Source organism: Triticum aestivum, chromosome 2A (assembly GCF_018294505.1).
Source record: "Triticum aestivum cultivar Chinese Spring chromosome 2A, IWGSC CS RefSeq v2.1, whole genome shotgun sequence".
Taxonomy (NCBI): domain Eukaryota; kingdom Viridiplantae; phylum Streptophyta; class Magnoliopsida; order Poales; family Poaceae; genus Triticum; species Triticum aestivum.
In genome coordinates this window covers 483,981,634-484,001,952 of record NC_057797.1, presented here as the reverse complement: position 1 = coordinate 484,001,952, position 20,319 = coordinate 483,981,634, and positions in this window count along the sequence as shown.

Below are 20,319 nucleotides of genomic sequence, written 5' to 3'. Positions count from 1 at the left end.
TTGATACGTCTCCAACTTATCTATAATTTTTGATTGCTCCATGCTATATTATCTACTATTGGACATTATTCGGCTTTATTATCCACTTTTATATTATTTTTCGGACTAACCTATTAACCGGAGGCCCTGCCCAGAATTGCTGTTTTTTGCCTGTTTTAGGGTTTCGAAGAAAAGGAATATCAAACGAAGTCCAAACGGAATGAAACCTTCGGGAACATGATTTTCTCATCGAATACAACTCAGGAGACTTGGACCCTACGCCAAGGCACGTAACAGGAGGCCACGAGGTAGGGGGGCGCGCCCTACCCTACCAGGCACGCCCCCAACCTCGTGGGCCCCATGTTGCTCCACCAACGTACTTCTTCCTCCTATATATACCCACGTACCCCCAAACGATTAGATACGGAGCCAAAACCCTAATTCCACTGCCGCAACTTTCTGTATCCACGAGATCCCATCTTGGGGTCAGTTCTGGAGGTCCGCCGGAGGGGGCATCGATCATAGAGGGCTTCTACATCAACACCATAGCCCTTCCGATGAAATGTGAGTAGTTTACCTCAGACCTTCGGGTCCATAGTTAGTAGCTAGATGCTTCTTCTCTCCTTTTGGAACTCAATACAATGTTCTCCCCCTCTCTTGTGGAGATCTATTCGATGTAATCTTATTTTTGCGGTGTGTTTGTTGAGACCGATGAATTGTGGGTTTATGATCAAGTCTATCTATGAATAATATTTCAATCTTCTCTGAATTCTTTTATGTATGATTGGTTATCTTTGCAAGTCTCTTTGAATTATCAGTTTGGTTTAGCCTACTAGATTGATCTTTCTTGCAATGGGAGAAGTGCTTAGCTTTGGGTTCAATCTTGCGGTGTCCTTTCCCGGTGACAGTAAGGGCAGCAAGGCACATATTGTATTGTTGCCATCGAGGATAACAAGATGGGGTTTTCTTCATATTGCATGAGTCTATCCCTCTACATCCTGTCATCTTGCTTAAGGCATTACTCTGTTTTTACTTAATACTCTAGATGCATGCTGGATAGCGATCGATGAGTGGAGTAACAGTAGTAGATGCAGCCAGGAGTCGGTCTACTTGTCTCGGACGTGATGCCTATATACATCATCATACCTAGATATTCTCATAACTATGCTCAATTCTGTCAATTACTCAACAGTAATTTGTTCACCCACCGTAGAATACTTATGCTCTCGAGAGAAGCCACTAGTGAAACCTATGGCCCCCGGGTCTATATTTATCATATCAATCTCCTACTACTTAGTTATTTACTTTGCTATTTACTTTGCCTTTATTTTACTTTGCATCTTTATCATAAAAATACCAAAAATATTATCTTATCATATCTATCAGATCTCACTCTTGTAATTGGCCCTATAGGGATTGATAACCCCTATTTGCATTGGTTGCGAGGATTTATTTGTTTTGTGCATGTGCGAGGGACTCGCGCATAGCCTCCTACTGGATTGATACCTTGGTTCTCAAAAACTGAGGGAAATACTTACGCTACTTTGCTGCATCATCCCTTCCTCTTCAGGGAAAACCAACGTAGTGCTAAAAGAGGTAGCAGGGCTCCGTGGGCGCCAGCTTCGGCGTTTCTTTAGAGGAGCATTGTTGAACTCAGGAAGACCCCGCCGAATAGGGTCCGGAAGAGGGACGTCCTCCATATAAAACAATTCCGAAGGCCAGTCTTGGGACGTCTTCTTCGGAGTACCGGACAGGTGTCCGGTTTCGGCGATGCGCCATATTTTGGCTCCGCCCACTTTATAAAGTGACCCCTTCTGTGTGCGAGGGACGAGGCAAAATAACCTCTTCCACAGCTCGAAATGAGCCTCACAGCCCAGGAATAATCTCGCAAAGGGCAACGTAGCCGGCGATGTGTAATATGGAAGCAGGGGTGAAATTATGGAGTTGGAGGCCGTAAAACTCCAGGAGCCTACGGAGGAACGAATGAATTGGAAATCCGAGTCCCCTTAATAAGTAGGGAACAAGGCACACCCGCTCCCCCGTAGAGGGGCTGGGGAAGCTCTTCGCTTGCTCCCCGCCATTGTAGGTGGCGATCCCGGCTCGTACGGGAACCATATACGCTGGAGGGAGAAATCCCCGAGTCTGCAGTTTGACTAATCGACTATGTGGGACGGAGCATCTCTCCCAATCACCGGGCTTAGGGCTACGGGGGCGAGAGGAGGAGCTGTGGTGGTCGGCCATGTTGGAATGGATTTTTCCGAAGCACGCTCCGATGGATTCTCGCTGTGGGAGGATGGTATGGATTGGATCTAGGAATCCCCATCCCTCTAATAGACAATTTATTTATCTGGCTAGGGGGGTGAATGTAAAAGCGCCCTGGCTCCTCGTATTCATTCGACGCGTGGAAGATAGCCCTTATGGGGCGCAGAAGCCAAGAAGTCCAATATTTATGGGTCCGGACACTACTTAACAAACATTCAAGATTTGAGAAGAACCCGCCTTGCAATGCCGAAGACAACACTTCGCGCCGGACTCATTGTCATTGAAGCTTGGTTCAGGGGCTACTAAGGGAGTCCTGGATTAGGGGGTCTCCGGACGGCCGGACTATATCCTTTGGCCGGACTGTTGGACTGTGAAGATACGAGATTGAAGACTTCGTCCCGTATCTGGATGGGACTCTACTTGGCGTGGAAGGCAAGCTAGGCAATACGGATATGGATATCTCCTCCTTTGTAACCGACCTTGTGTAACCCTAGCTCCCTCTGGTGTCTATATAAACCGGAGGGTTTTAGTCCGTAGGCCGACAAACAATCATACCATAGGCTAGCTTCTAGGGTTTAGCCTCTCTGATGTCGTGGTAGATCTACTCTTGTAATACTCATATCATCAAGAACAATCAAGCAGGACGTAGGGTTTTACATATATCAAGAGGGCCCGAACCTGGGTAAAACATCGTGTTCCCTGCCTCATGTTACCATCCGCCTTAGACGCACAGTTCGGGACCCCCTACCCGAGATCCGTCGGTTTTGACACCGACATTCCTCTTCGAAGATGTGCCAGGCATGGGCACTGCTCTCCTCGGAGATGCTTCTGGTGCATGTTGCGGCACTGAGCGCCTCCCCTTTGGAACACGGAATAGTATGGTGGGTGAGGCATAGTAAGGGAGCTCTTTCAAAGAAAGTGCCTTTTAAATTACTTACATGCGAAGCGGGAAGGAGGCCAGGGTAATCGGCGATGATGGGTACATCCGTATTGTCATAGCTAGTCTGATAGAATATTCCATCCTCGAGCTCCACAAATACATACGGATCTTCTTCATATCCAGGGTCAAGATCCCGGTTGCGATTCTCCCGCTGAGGGGTAGGGTCATGGATCCCCTCGACAGCCTTTCACCATTCCTGTTGTAAGCGGATAGGATACTGCCTGTCAAGAATGATTCAGGGACAGGAGTAAAATAGTGGAGTTAGAGCTTACCTAGCTAGGAGGATTATACACGGAAAATCCATCTCAATATTGGAGACGGGTGAATTCCTCGTTCTCCCCTTTATACAGTTCAGCTAATATTTTGGCTAGAGCAGAGGGGGTCTTTGGGCCCTTCCGGCCGTAGCGTGAGGCGTCGTCTTCCCTGTTGTAATACCACATGGGCAGCCCTCTGTATTAGAGTGGCTGGACCCCCCGCGCTATGGAGATCGCCATTACCTCGACTATTGACAATCCAGACTGGGCAAGCATCTTAATCTTGCCTAGCAGTAGGCTAATCTCTGCACTATCCTCTTCCTCAAGGCTCCGAGGACGCCAGCTATGGCGTTTCTTCAACGGAGCACTTGAAAACTCGGGCAGGCCCATACGGCGGGGTCAGGAAGAGCAACGTCGTCGATATAGAACCATTCGGAAGGCCATTCTTCAGAAGCCTTCTTCGGTGTGCCGGACAGGTATGCAGTCCCGGCGATGCGCCACACTTCGGCTCCCCCCACTTCAAAAATTGATCCTCCTTGACTATGAGGGACGATGCAGAATAGTCTTCTCCATAAATCAAAATGGGCCTCACAACCCAGGAATAGCTCGCATAAAGCGACATAACCCGCAATATGTACGATAGAGGCGGGAGTGATACTGTGTAATTGGTGGCCGTAATACTCCAGCAGACCTCGGAGGAAGGGATGGATCAGAAATCCGGCACATCTTAACAAGAAGGGGACGAAGCATACTCGTTCTCCCCTGGACGGATTGGGGAAGTTCTCCGCTTGAGCCCCGCCATTGAAGGACGTCATCCCTGCTTGTACAGGGACCAAATCCGTGGGGGGAGAAAGCCCTATGTTTGTAGCTTCACCAACTGACCGGGCGAAACTAAACATCTCTCCCAATCCCCCTTTTCGGAGTTGTGGGGACAAGAGGAAGAGCTGGGAGCGCTAGCCATGTTGGGGTGGTTCTGCTCTGCGAGCTCTGAGAGTTTTTTCTATGGGATTTGGAGGGGCTCTGAGATCTATTCTCTTTAAATAGGCACCTTTCTGGTATGGTCAGGGTGGTATATGTAAAAATATCCCGACCTCTTGTATTCACTCAACACGTGGAAGCTGAAGTCAGGAAGGCACGGAAGTCGAGGGGTTCGACATTAAATGGACAGCCGAATACATTGCTTCAAAAGTCATAGGAGGAAGAACCCTCCTTGTAATGTCGAAGACTATCTATATGCCGAACACCTCGTCATTGAAACTTGGTTCGGGGGCTACTAAGGGAGTACTGGACTAAGGGGTCCTCGGGCGTCTGGCCTATTGGATATGAGCCAGACTGATGGGATGTGAAGATACGAAGACCGAAGACTCTGCCCATGTCTGGATGGTACTCTCCTTGGCATGGAGGGCAAGCTTGGCGACCAAATATGAATATTCCTTCCTCTGTAACCGACCTTGTGTAAACCCTAGATCCTTCCCGTGTCTATATAAACCGGAGGGCTAGGTCCGTAGATATACTTTCACCCGAATAATCATAGCCTGACTAGACTTTTAGGGTTTAGCCATTACGATCTTGTGGTAGATCAACTCTTGTAATACTCATATTCATCAAGATCAATCAAGCAGGAAGTAGGATATTACCTCCATAGAGAGGGCCTGAACCTGGGTAAACATTGTGTCCCTCATCTCCTGCTACCATCGATCCTAGACGCACAGTTCGAGACCCCCTACCCGAGATCCGTCGGTTTTGACACCGACACTCCTCGACTAGTGGCGGCGAGGAACAGAACGGAGATGCATGACCATCCACGCGGTGCAGCGAGGGGCGCCTAGGGCTTGGGAGGGGCGATGCCATGGTGGTCGACGTGAGAGGGAGGGGAGGCGATAGCGATGAACGTGAGCGTTCTTCCGAATGTCGTGGGAGGCGCAATATTTATAGCGAGCAATGGCACACCTACGTAAGATATGGACTGAGCTACACTAACTTAACTGCAGGTCTAGTTGTGTCATTGACATGTGGGCCAGACCCCTGTTGGGCCCATATGTCAGTGACCGAATGCACCTGTAGTTAAGTAACTGAAGCAGCATCCGGTAAGATATGTTGCGTGATTAACGTAACAGCTACGTGGGCATATTTGTTGGAGTAAATTATGGGGGAGGGAAGGGGTGGAAATATTGCTGGTCACAACAGATTGGACGAGCGCGGGGGGAGGAGAGTCATGCATGCAGATTTTTTCCACACGGGGTGGAGTGGTGGGACCGCCAAAGGGATAAGGAGAGTCAAGCAGGCATATTGTTTTCACACATGGAGAGGAAAAGATTTGGAGACGAACAGGCTTCCTGCAAGTATGGGGAACGGTGCATAATAAGTCATCTTGCATGCCGGGCTAGGTATAGTCTCAAGTCATTAAAAACATGCATGGCCCACACATGTTCATATTTCAAGGTGCACTAAATTATTGCATGTGATGATTAAGACTGGCCATAATGGTGGTATCTTAGCTGGTATCATGCACACGGGAATAGCAAACATGCTGATATGCAATGCGATAATGCACTGGTAAACACATTTTTTTGTGAAGAACGACAGCATTAGTTGAGTACTTTTGCATACTACAAAAACTATTCCACCGCCTCTATCTTGGTAAGAGTAGGTGAAATTTTTGAATCGAGCCCTTTAAAGTAGAAGGGAGGTAATAGTACTCTAATAGCTAACCTTGTTGTGATGACTAGATAGGACATGGCACGCACCTAGATAGAGGAACTAGTCTGCATTGTGCATTTAGTTTTGTCTGAAGTCAATGTACCTCTACTTTGACCAAACTTATAGAAAAATGTATCAACATTCACAATGTCAAATCAATATTTTTATACTCATTATGAAACATAGTTCTTATACTCATTATAATCAGTATTGTAGATATTGATATTTTTAGTATAAATTTGGTCAAACACTTTGCAAACGGTTGATGGAAGTAAAAAGGACCAGAGGGAGTATGATGCATGCGGACTAGGCAAAAAATTGCTCATTTATAGCTAGTCGAAGTCTCAAAGGGTGCGACCGCGCGAGGGAGGCGCGACGGTTGATGGAATTAAGTGAAGTTACACCACATGCCAGCATGGCGTGCGAACAGGCAGAAGCTATACCATCAGGCCTACGATATGGGTCTAGTAGACATGACATCTAGTGGGCCCCGCATAGTACTCGAGAACTCTTTGGGGGTTTGCAGTCGTTTATCCATCGGGCAAGCCAACAACCCTACGCCATTTGCATGCCCTACTCATCCCCGTCTTCTACTACTACCTTACAACAGTTCACTCCCAGTCGTCCCGTCCTTTCACATTACACCAGTTCAACTTCTCCTAACGCTCCTCCAAAATCCATGGCCTCCCAAATCTCCATGGTCGCCGCTGAGTACCAGGTTAGAGCCATCACCGGCGATGAGAACATCGTCATCTACACACGTGGATCCGTGATGGTGAAAGCATGCCTTGCTCGCTTCCTACGCATGTTCAACAGTTCAAAGGATGAGTGGGTCGCTGGGCTAGATGTTGAGTACACCATAGTCCTGGAAAGAGAGAAGATTCTAAAGGAGGCAGAGAAGAAGAAGCCCGTCGTGATCCTGGTTTGTGTACATAATGTGTGCTTGGTCTACCACATATGCCATGCCGATGTTCAGTGCCAGGATTTTAAGAACTTCCTCAAGGACGAAGAGTGAAATTCGTTACTGTAGACTTTAGGAATGACAAGGATGTCCTGGGTCGGATAGGCCTCGTTGTAGTCCAGCCCTTCGATCTCCAGAAGGCAAGCCTGCTGTCCTCCTCTCAGCCTTCAATGCTGACCCTGGCAGCAGCCATGATTGATCCTTCGTACACTAAACTGAAGAAACCTCACCATGAGTTTCATCATGCATGGGAGTCGAAGACATTAGATGAAGATCACATCCTGTACGCAGCAATGGATGCCTACCTTTGTTTAAATATCTACTCCCTCCATTCCAAATTACTCATTGTGGTTCTTGTTCAAATTTAAACTAAAACCACGACGAGTAATTTGGAATGGAGGGAGTACAAGGGTTGGATGAAGAAGCAGAGCCAAGTGTCCGGTTCAAGCAAAGAAGCGTCGGAGAAGAGGAAGAGGGACGAAGATGAAGTCGATGACGTGGACTCGGACTCGGACTCCAGGTAAGGTGGCAGTGCCGTCACTCATGCTGGTTCTACTGCAGTGTCAAGCGGACTAGTTGCTTAGTTTTATTTTAGGGGTGTGTTGTGCTTAGCCCCCAGTAGAACTATGTTTATGTTCTTTCTTGTTATTTGAACTTTATGTTCTTTCTCATTATTTGAACTCTTTAGTACGTACAGTAGTACTAGTACTATGTCTTACTATTGTTCTTCTTGCAGTTGGTACTACTGCTCGTATCTTCGTGTTCCTACTGTACTTAATACGTTCATACTAGTAGTATAATTTGGGTCAGTCGGTTTGTGAAAGAAGTTCGACAGAGCGAATGGAGAAGACGGCAGAGAAGCTACCCCAGTATCTATATTAGGGTGGCAGGGTGCCCATGATCTATCTTATGACTGTTGGGTATGGAATGCAGTTCTCCAGAAAAAATGGATCGTGCCCGGGGTTAAACGGATGGTGGGGGTGGGGGAGCATGGCGGTGGCAGGCGGTTCAGGGGAGGGCAGGGCGGCGGTGGCAGGCGGTTAGGCGTGTGACGGGCTGAGAAGATGAACAGTGCATCAGTTTCGGAGGTTGAAGAATCCCTTCCAGCCATCCATGTTGCGTCCAACGGCTCACAAGAGTCGACTGACCCAAATTGCTCCTTCAGATTGCAGGATCCACGTGGCATTCAAGGTCTCGAAGGTAGATTCTGCGTCCGCACCCGGTTTGCGGGCTTGGCGTGGGCGTGACCAGCTTCCGCCGCGACAGCCATCATGCGGGCCTCCTCCGCGCGGGCAGAGATGACAATGACACGCTAGTTCCTCCTTGCTGGCGTGCTGGAGCACACGCTCGTCCTCCTCCTCGTACGCTATATGCATAAACGCGGCTCCACCAGCTGCTCGCATGCATGGCAGTGCGGCAGCATCGCGAGGAGGGACTGCGGACGACATGAGCGGGCGAGCCTTCGGCTTCATGGCACAGGGATGGCGGCGACACGGCGGTTATGGGCGAGAAATTGTTGGCCGGAGCAGGCGGGCGCCGGCATGTGCGACGGCGGCGTCATATTGATGAGTGTGTGTATGGGAGCTTAGTTCAATTTTATATAGGGTTGGTCAAACTCAAAAGAAAACCATACTAGTACACGTAAACATTAGACTGAAGCAGCGCTTATATTAGTTACCATAGCCACGATACGGAATCATGTGCAAGCGCGTGAACCGCGGCCGCGCGGTCGATCGAACGGTGCATCACTGTGTTGCACTTGAAGGACATCCACTGAACCTTTTGTGTGTGTGAATACAATCCCCGAATATTACTCAACTTTTTTTCCTGGAAAAGTTCTTGACGCTACAATATTTCCATATATTTCAATTTAACTCCAGTTCGTGTTTATTTGGATTTGGACATTTTAGGTGCGCCCTTGTTTTTTAATACTGATTTTGTGTGTGTGATTGAGAGAGAACGTGTGTATGTGTCCATATGTGTGTTGTGGCGGAAGGGCAATGTGGAGACAGTGTGCGCATGATAGAGTCATAGAGAGGTGTGAATGTGCAAACGATCATGCATCAGTGAGACATAGACAGATGCCGATATGTTGTGTATACATGAGAGGACGGTCTTCTATTTTACTTGTGTGTGTGTGAGAGAGAGGGGGAGCATTTGTAACACAACAACCATCTCTCTTGATTCGTCTGTCCCTTGCACGATCGCATGTAACACATGCATCAATGCACACATTTTGACACCCTCACCCGGCCCCTGCCCACCTCAAGGCCCACACATCGCTCTCTATCTCGCACGCACATTCTCTTCTTGAACACACTATTTAGCATGTAGCTTTCTGAGGGAGTCCCAGATTAGGGGGTCTCCGTACAGCCAGACTGTTGGACTATGAAGATACAAGATTGAAGACTTCGTCCCGTGTCCGGATGGGACTCTCCTTGGCATGGAAGGCAAGCTTGGCAATACGGATATGTAGATCTCCTCCCTTGTAACCGACTCTGTGTAACCCTAGCCCCCTCCGGTGTCTATATAAACCAGAGGGTTTAGTCTGTAGGATAACATCAATCATACCACAGGCTAGCTTCTAGGGTTTAGCCTCTACGATCTCGTGGTAGATCAACTCTTGTAATACTCATATCATCAAGATCAATCAAGGAGGACATAGGGTATTACCTCCATCGAGAGGGCTTGAACCTGGGTAAACATCGTGTCCCCTGCCTTCTGTTACCATCCGCCTTAGACGCACAGTTCGGGACCCCCTACCCGAGATCCACCGGTTTTGACAACAACATTGTTGGTCTCGTTGAGAGTTCCATTGTGCCGTCACTGTAAAGTCTTGATGGCTCTGTCGATTATCGGTAACGATGCAGTCCATGGTGAGGTTTTCCTCATCGGACAGATCTTCGTATTCGGCGGCTTCGCACTGCAGGCCAACTCACTGGGCCATCTAGAGCAGATCAAGAGCTACACCCCTGGCCATCAGGTTAGGTTCGAAAACTTAAACTACACTATCGACATCCGCGGAGACATGATCTTCGACGGATTCGAGCCCATGTCAGGTGCGCCGCACAATCACGACGAGCATGACGTAACTCTGCCGTCGGACAGTGTTCGGGAGATCGCATCTGCAGCTAACCCGACCCTCAATCCGGAGCAAAGCACGTCATCCGAGGACGGGTGGATAGACCCCGCCATTGAGGCCGCACTCTCAGTGGCGATAGAGCTGAATACTGACTTCACCCCTTGCGAGAGCCGTGTTGCCGAACCATTGGATTCGTCCCCGGCCATAGGCTCCGAGCCGCATGCGTTCGTGCCTTTCGAATCCGATTGGGCACCGATCATGCAGTTTACCTTCGCGGATATCTTTCAGCACTCGCCTTTCGGCGATGTGCTAAATTCATTAAGGTCACTCTCCTTGTCAGGAGAACCTTGGCCGAACTATGTTCGGCTAGAATGGGAGGCGGACGACAAAAAAATTCGCTCCCCACCCACAACCCACTTAGTAGCCACTGTGGACGCTCTAACCGACATGCTCGACTTTGACTCCGAAGACATAGACGGTATGTACGACGATGCAGGAGAAGAACAGGAACCACCGCCCACAGGGCGCTGGACCGCCACCTCATCATATGATATATACATGGTGGACACCCCCAAAGAAGGCAGTGGCGACGAGACAGCGGAGGATGACCCCTCCAAGAAGCAACCCAGCGCCGACGTTAGCGGTGCCGCTCTAAGTCCCGCCATAGCAAAAGTAGTGATACCGGCACAAGAGACAATAACACTTAGGATAGTGCAGAAGACGACAATAATCCCCTCCAGCACGATTTAGAGTGGGAGGGTGAACAAGCTAGCCCTCCAGAGCGGCCAGTAGTTGGAGAATCGGAGAAGGACAATTGCATGCCTCTTTCCGAAGACGAGGTGAGCCTCGACGACAAAGAATTTATCGTGCCTGGGGATCCCGTCGAGCAGGAGCGCTTCAAGCGCCGGCTTATGGACACAACAAATAGCTTGAAGAAAAGGCAACAACAACTTCAAGCTGATCAAGATCTGCTAGCAGACAGATGGACCGAAGTCCTTGCAGCCAATGATTACGAACTCGAGCGCCCCTCCAAGAGTTACCCAAAGCGCAGGTTGCTACCTCACCTCGAGGAGGAAGCATTGAAACCTACATCACCAGTGTATGATGTGGCTGACCGGCCACCTCGTGGCCGAGCCAGAGAGGCATTTCGGCCTGAAGTTCAGCCTGCACCACCCCGCCACTCAAACAAAAATACCAAGGCCCGGGGCAACACACGGGACCTGGGAGACGTATTGGACAGCAGGGCAAAACATGCAAGGTCGATATACTGGTCACGGGGGCGCGCGCCAACGCGGGACGATGACCATCGCGCCGGATACACTAAAAGTAAATCCGGCCAGGCCGAATATAGTAGACAAGACTCATATGAACTGTGTCGTGATATAGCCCGGCTAGAGGCTCCACGCACCCCCTATGCTTCACTAATGAAGTTATGGATCACGAATTCCCGAAGGGTTTTAAACCCATAAATATCGAATCCTATGTTGGTACAACAGATCCCGCTGTATGGATTGAGGATTTCCTCCTTCACATCCACATGGCTCATGGTGATGATCTGCATGCCATCAAGTACCTCCCACTAAAACTCAAAGGACCAGCTCGGCATTGGCTGAACAGCTTGCCAGCAGACTCCGTTGGCAGTTGGGAGGATTTGGAAGACGCATTCCTTGACAACTTCCAGGGTACTTATGTGCAACCATCGGATGCTGATGACTTGAGTCATATAACTCAGCAGCTAGGGGAATCGGCTAGGTAATTCTGGACACAGTTCCTAACTAAGAAAAACTAAATTGTCGACTGTCCAGATGTAGAGGCCTTAGCGGCATTCAAGCATAACATCCGTGACGAGTGGCTCGCCCGGCACCTCGGCCAGGAGAAGCCGAAGTCTATGATAGCCCTCACGACATTCAGGACCCGCTTTTGCGCGAGCGAGGATAGCTCGCTGGCTCACAGCAACAACACATCAAGGAATCCGAGCACTTCGGATACCAAAGATGCCAACAATAGACCATGTCGTAACAGACAAAAGCGCCGCAACAACGGCGATAACACCGATGATACGGCAGTCAATGCCGGATTCAGAGGCTCTAGCTCCGGTCAGTGGAAAAATCCATTCAAAATAAGTACTCTGGGCCCGTCCAGTTTGGATCGCATACTTGATCGCTCGTGTCAAATCCACGGCACCCCCGATAAGCCAGCCAATCACACCAACAGAGAATGTTGGGTGTTCAAGCAAGCCGGCAAGTTGAATGCCGAAAACAAGGACAAGGGAATGCATAGTGAAGACGAGGAGGAGCCCCGGCCGCCGAACACGGGAGGACAGAAGAGGTTCCCCCCACAAGTGAAGACGGTGAACATGATATACGCAACCCACATTCCCAAGAGGGAACAGAAGCATGCACTAAGGGACGTCTATACGATAGAGCCCGTCGCCCCAAAGTTCAACCCATGGTCCTCTTGTCTGATCACTTTCGATCGCAGGGACCACCCCACTAGTATTCGTCATGGTGGATCCACCGCATTGGTCCTAGACCCCATCATCGATGGATTTCACCTCACTCGAGTACTTATGGACGGCGGCAGCAGCCTGAACCTGCTCTATCAGGATACAGTGTGCAAAATGGGTATAGATCCCTCGAGGACCAAACCCACCAAAACCACCTTTAAGGGCGTCATCCCAGGTGTAGAGGCCCGTTGCACAGGCTCAATCCTACTGGAAGTGGTCTTCGGATCTCCGGACAACTTCCGAAGCGAGGAGTTAATCTTCGATATCGTCCCGTTCCGTAGTGGCTATCACGCACTGCTCGGGCGAACCGCATTTGCAAAATTCAATGTGGTACCGCATTACGCATACCTCAAGCTCAAGATGCCAGGACCTAGGGGGGTCATAACAGTCAATGGAAATACAGAACGCTCCCTCCGCACGGAAGAGCACACTGCGGCCCTCGCAGCAGAAGCACAAAGCAGCCTTCTAAGGCAAACTGCCAATTCGGCGATACAGCCCCCGGACACCGTTAAGCGAGTCCGGAGTAACCTACAACAGGATCGCCTGGCACATTCAGAGCTCGCCTAGCAATTCGGCCCCCGTCCTAGTCCCATTCAAGCGACAAAATCCGTGTCGCGCGTACATAATTATGCACTAAAAATACCATGGGCATAGGCGGGGGCACGATTGATAACCCACAAGTATAGGGGATCACAACAGCTTTCGAGGGTAGAGTATTCAACCCAAATCTATTGATTCGACACAAGGGGAGCCGAAGAATATTCTCAAGTATTAGCAGCTGAGTTGTCAATTCAACCACACCTGGAAACTTAGTATTTGCAGCAAAGTGTTTAGTAGCAAAGTAATATGATAGTGGTGGTAGCGGCAACAAAAGTAAAGACAGCAAAAGTAATGTTTTTGGTATTTTGTAGTGATTATAACAGTAGCAGCGGGAAAGTAAATAAGCGAGAACCAGTATATGGAAAACTCGTAGGCACCGGATCAGTGATGCATAATTATGCTGGATGCGGTTCATCATGTAACAGTCATAACATAGGGTGACACAGAACTAGCTCCAATTCACCAATGTAATGTAGGCATGTATTCCGTATATAGTCATACGTGCTTATGGAAAAGAACTTGCATGACATCTTTTGTCCTACCCTCCCGTGACAGCGGGGTCCTATTGGAAACTAAGGGATATTAAGGCCTCCTTTTAATAGAGAACCGGAACAAAGCATTAGCACATAGTGAATACATGAACTCCTCAAACTATGGTCATCACCGGGAGTGGTCCCGATTATTGTCACTTCGGGGTTGCCGGATCATAACACATAGTAGGTGACTATAGACTTGCAAGATAGGATCAAGAACTCACATATATTCATGAAAACACAATAGGTTCAGATCTGAAATCATGGCACTCGGGCTCTAGTGACAAGCATTAAGCATAGCAAAGTCATAGCAACATCAATCTCAGAACATAATGGATACTAGGGATCAAACCCTAACAAAACTAACTCGATTACATGATAAATCTCATCCAACCCATCACCGTCCAGCAAGCCTACGATGGAATTACTCATGCACGACGGTGAGTATCATGAAATTGGTGATGGAGGATGGTTGATGATGACGATGGCGACGAATCCCCCTCTCCGGAGCCCCGAACGGACTCCAGATCAGCCCTCCCAAGAGGTTTTAGGGCTTGGCGGCGGCTCTGTATCATAAAACACGATGATTTCTTATATCTAATTTTTTTCTCATCGAAACTCAATATATGGAGGTGGAGTTGGAGTCGGAGACGCAACAGGGGGCCCATGTGGTAGGGGGGCGCCCTAGGGGGGCGCGCCCCCCACCGTCGTGAGAAGGGTGTGGGCCCCCTGGTCTTCATCTTTGGCGAGGATTTTTTATTGTTTTTTTCTAAGATGTTCCGTGGAGTTTCAGGTCATTCCGAGAATATTTGTTTTCTGCACATAAAACAACATCATGGTAATTCTACTGAAAACAGCGTCAGTCCGGCTTAGTTCCATTCAAATCATACAAGTTAGAGTCCAAAACAAGGGCAAAAGTGTTTGGAAAAGTAGATACGATGGAGACGTATCAACTCCCCCAAGCTTAAACCCTTGCTTGTCCTCAAGCAATTCAGTTGACAAACTGAAAGAAAGAAAGAAAAACTTTTACAAACTCTGTTTGCTCTTGTTGGTGTAACTATGTCAAGCCAGCATTCAAGTTTTCAGCATAAATCATAACTAACCACATTTGCAATAATTCTCAGGTCTCACAATTACTCATATCAATAGCATAATCAACTAGCAAGTCATAATAATAAATCTCGGATGACAACACTTTCTCAAAACAATCATAATATGATATAACAAGATGGTATCTCGCTAGCCCTTTCTGAGACCGCAAAACATAAATGCAGAGCACCTTTAAAGATCAAGGACTGACTAGACATTGTAATTCATGGTAAAAGAGATCCAATCATAGTCATACCCAATATAAATTAACAGTGATGAATGCAAATGACGGCTGTGCTCTCCAGCTAGTGCTTTTTAATAAGAGGGCGATGACTCAACATAAAAGTAAATGGATAGGGCCTTCGCAGAGGGAAGTAGGGATTTGTAGAGGTGCCAGAGCTCGGTTTTGAAATAGAGATAAACTGTATTTTGAGCGGTATACTTTCATTGTCAATGTAACAACTAAGAGATGGCAATATCTTCCATGCTAAACACATTATAGGCGGTTCCCAAATAGAATGGTAAAGTTTATACTCCCCCTCCACCAACAAGCATCAATACATGGCTTGCTCAAAACAACGAGTGCCTCCAACATACATCAGGTCCTAGGGGGAGTTTTGTTTACAATTAATTTTGATTTAGTTTGCATAAAGCATGGGATCGGGCATCCCGGTGACCAGCCATTTTCTTGTGAGTGAGGAGCGGAGTCCACTCCTCTTGAGAATAACCCACCTAACACGGAAGATAAGGACAGCCTTTGTTGATACATGAGCTATTTGAGCATACAAAACAGAATGTTTATTTGAAGGTTTAGAGTTTGGCACATACAAATTTACTTGGAACGACAGGTAGATACCGCATATAGGAAGGTATGGTGGACTCATCTGCAATAACTTTGGGATTTAAGGGATTGGATGCACAAGCAGTATTCCCGCTTAGTACAAGTGAAGGCTAGCAAAAGATTAGGAAGCGACCAACTAGAGAGCGACAATAGCCATGTACATGCATTAAAATTAATAAACATTGGATGCAAGAATGAGTACGATATAATCCACCATGAACATAAATATCGTGAAGGCTATGTTGATTTTGTTTCAACTACATGCGTGAACATGTGCCAAGTCAAGTCACTTAAATCATTCAAAAGAATATACCACCCCATCATACCACATCATAATCATCTCAATAGCATCTTGGCACACAAGGTAAATCATTATAACTCATAGCTAATCAAGCATGGCACAAGCAACTATGATCTCTAATTGTCATTGCAAACATGTTTATTCATAATAAGCTGAATCAAGAACGAGGGACTCATCATATTTACAAAAACAAAAGAGGTCGAGTTCTACCAGCTTTTCTCATCTCAGTCAGTCCATCATATATCATCATAATTGCTTTTCACTTGCACGACCGAATGGTGTGAATAATAGTAAGAGTGTACGTGCATTGGACTAAGCTGGTATCTGCGAGCATTCAATAAACAGGAGAAGACAAGGCAATATGGGCTCTGGGTTAAATCAACAATAATGCATATAAGTGCCACTTCAACAATTTAATTATGGTCTTCTCCTACTGACCCCCAAATAAAATAAAAGAAATAAAACTATTTACACGGGAATGCTCCCAAAAAGCAAAAGAAGAATGAGAAATATTTTTGGGTTTTCTTTTTTAATTATTACTACTACAGCAGAAAAATAAACTACTACTATTTTTTTGGTTCTTCTTAAGGTTTAACAAACACACAAGAAGAAAGCAGGAAAAGGAAAATAAACTAGAAAGGATATTACAGTGAAAAAGTATGAGCACCGACATCTAGCAATGAGTGTATGTGAACATAAATGTAATGTCGGTGAGAGATACGTACTCCCCCAAGCTTAGGCTTTTGGCCTAAGTTGGTCTATGGCCACGGCTGACCTAGCGGATATCCATAATAAGAGTTGTTGGGGTCGTACTGTGATGAGGAAGAATAGTTGGGATCATACTGTGATGAAGAAGAAGACTCTGACTGCCACTGGCTGATAGTCATCTCTGGATCCCAAGAATAAACAGATTGTCGTGGAGGATCATCTTGTGGTTCCTATTCTGGCTCCTCGACTGGTGCAGGGTTCCGGTAGGCGTGAATAGCCGTCAACGGAACAAGGTACGTGCCTGCAGTCAAATCAAACAAAGAAGGAGCAGGCAAGGTAATAGTCACAGGATGATGTTTATTAAAGAACAATTAATATTTAAGCTCCCCTGCCCTATTTTTAACAATAAAATCATGTGCCACCATACTTTTATGATCTAGATAAACACGGGGCAGCCCCTTTTCTTCCTTCTCAGCATGCCTAATAGGTATGTTAAAATGTGCGACTAGGCGTGTGGCATAGATGCCTCCAAAGATGGGGCCCTTAGTACGGTTCATATTTAACCGTCTAGCAATAATACCGCCCAAACTAAAAGTGTTATCACTGTATAAACCTTGGAGCAGAATAATTAAATCGGGGATACTAAGGTTTCCAGAATTTCCGCGTCCAATTAAACAACGACTAGCAAATAATGCAAAGTAACGCAAAACAGGAAAATGTATGCTAGTGATTCCTGCATCGGAAACCTTCCTGGTTTCTCCTACAGTGATATTATCAATAAACCCAGCCACATCATCATGATGTGGTTCTTCTGTCTTTCCCTCAAAAGGGACTAAACAAATCCGACAGAAATCATAAAGTGACATCTCCTTATGCTCATCATATAAATGAAACTCCACTGTAGGTGGTGAGTTCCTAGAATGAAAATGAAAGTTTTGCACAAAGGTATTTTTGAGTAAGAGATACTGATCGCATTGGTCGTGGAGGAAAGTGATGAGGCCTGCATTGTGAGCCAATTCATGAAAATCTTCATAGATACCGGCTGCTCTCAAGAAATCATCAGAAGGCCATTCACACGCCCGAATCTCCGTGGTGCGTGGCAAATTATACTTAGGCTTCGGTGCCTTTTCCTTCAAGCTTTGGCTCGATGAGCCCCTCAATAATATCCTCATCATTTTCTGAAAAATTCTGAAATTTTTAGTAACTTCAAAATAAAAGTGAACCAAACTCAATAAAACTGATAGCAACTACTCCTACAAGTACCTAGAGCCTATATCAAGCATTAGAACTACTTGGAACCATATAAATTTGACATGCAAGATGAAGAACATGGTCACCTATGCAGCACAAATTTGCAAGGAATAAAGCTCTAGAACAAAAACTAATTGGACCAATGGAGGAGTCACATACCAAGGAACAATCTCCCCAAGCAGTTTTGCGAGAGGTGCTTTGAGCAAGGAGATCGAAAATCACAGCAAAAGTGGCTGGAACTTGTGCTTGAGTTGGTTTTTCGGGTTTGTGTGAGATAGAGGAAGAAGATGGGTGCTGGGATAAGTGGAGGAGGGCCACTGTGGGCCCACGAGGCTGGGGGCGCGCCCTAGGGGGGGCGCGCCCACCATCCTCGTGGCCAGGTGGCTGCTCCTCCCGCCGTAATTTTTGCACAGTAAATCCTCAAATATTCCCGAAAAAATCATATTAAATTGGCATGGCATTCTGAGGACTTTTATTTTCGGGATATTTTTATATTGCACGGATAAGTCAGGAAACAGACAGAAAAATACTATTTTTACTTTATTTCTACTAATTAATAGAAAGTAAAAGTGGGGTACAGAAGGTTGTGCTTCTGGTTTCATCCATCTCATGCTCATCAAAAAGAATCCACTAACAAGGTTGATCAAGTCTTGTTAACAAACTCATTCCGATAATCATGAAACTGGAGAAATTTCGAATAACACTAAGTTACCTCAACGGGGATATGCACATCCCCAATAATAAGTATATCATATTTCTTTTTTACAGTAGGAAGAGGAAATTCAAAACCTCCAAATATAATCGATGGGATTTTTCCAATGGAGTTGATACTATGAACTTGAGGTTGTTTCCTCGAAAAGTGTACCGTATGCTCATTACCATTAACATGAAAAGTGGCATTGCCTTTGTTGCAATCAATAACAGCCCCTGTAGTATTAAGAAAAGGTCTTCCAAGAATAATAGACATACTATCATCCTCGGGAATATCAAGAATAACAAAGTCCGTTAAAATAGTAACGTTTGCAACCACAACAGGCACATCCTCACAAATACCGACAGGTATAGCAGTTGATTTATCAGCCATTTGCAAAGATATTTCAGTAGGCGTTAACTTATTCAAGTCAAGTCTACAATATAAAGAGAGAGGCATAACACTAACACCGGCTCCAAGATCACATAAAGCAGTTTTAATATAATTTCTTTTAATGGAGCAAGGTATAGTAGGTACTTCGGGGTCTCCAAGTTTCTTTGGTATTCCTCCCGTAAAAGTATAATTAGCAAGCATGGTCGAAATTTCAGCTTCCAGTATCTTTCTTTTATTAGTAATGATATCCTTCATATATTTAGCATAAGGATTTGTTTTGAGCACATCAGTTAATCTCATACGCAAAAAGATAGGCCTAATCATTTCAGCAAAGCGCTCAAAATCCTCATCATCCTTTTTCTTGGATGGTTTCGGAGGAAGGCACGGGTTTCTGAACCCAAGGTTCCCTTTCTTTACCATGTTTCCTAGCAACAAAGTCTCTTTTATCATAACGTTGATTCTTTGATTGTGGGTTATCAAGATCAACAGCAGGTTCAATTTCTACATCATTATCATTACTAGGTTGAGCATCATCATGAACATCATCATTAATATTTTTACTTGGTTCATGTTCATTACCAGATTGTGTTTCAGCATCAGACATAGAAATATCATTTGGATTATCAGGTGGTTCAGCAATAGGTTCACTAGAAGTTTGCACAGTTCTATCATTTTTCTTCTTCTTCTTTTTAGAAGAACTAGGAACATCAATATTATTTCTTTGAGAATCTTGCTCAATTCTCTTAGGGTGGCCTTCAGGATACAAAGGTTCCTGAGTCATTCTACCAGTTCTAGTAGCCACTCTAACAACATAATCATTTTTCTTACTATTCATTTCATTAAGCACTTCTTTTTGAGCCTTAAGTACTTGTTCTACTTGAGTGGTAACCATAGAAGCATGTTTGCTAACAAGTGTAAGTTCACCTTTAATATCATCCGTATAATCACCCAAGCGTCTAATCATATAAGCATTTTCTTTTAATTGTCTACCAAAATAAGCAATGAAGTCATCTTGCTTATACATAAATTTATCAAAGTCATCCAAGCATTGACTAGCAATTTTAGTAGGAGGGACTTGAGCTTTATCATATCCATAGAGAGAATTTACCTTTACTACCTATGTCGGGATATCAGGATCAGGATGTTCTTCAGTAAATAAATAATTGAGATCATATGTTTCTTCAACAGGCGTTATATTAAGACCATGTATTTCTTCAATAGGAGGTAA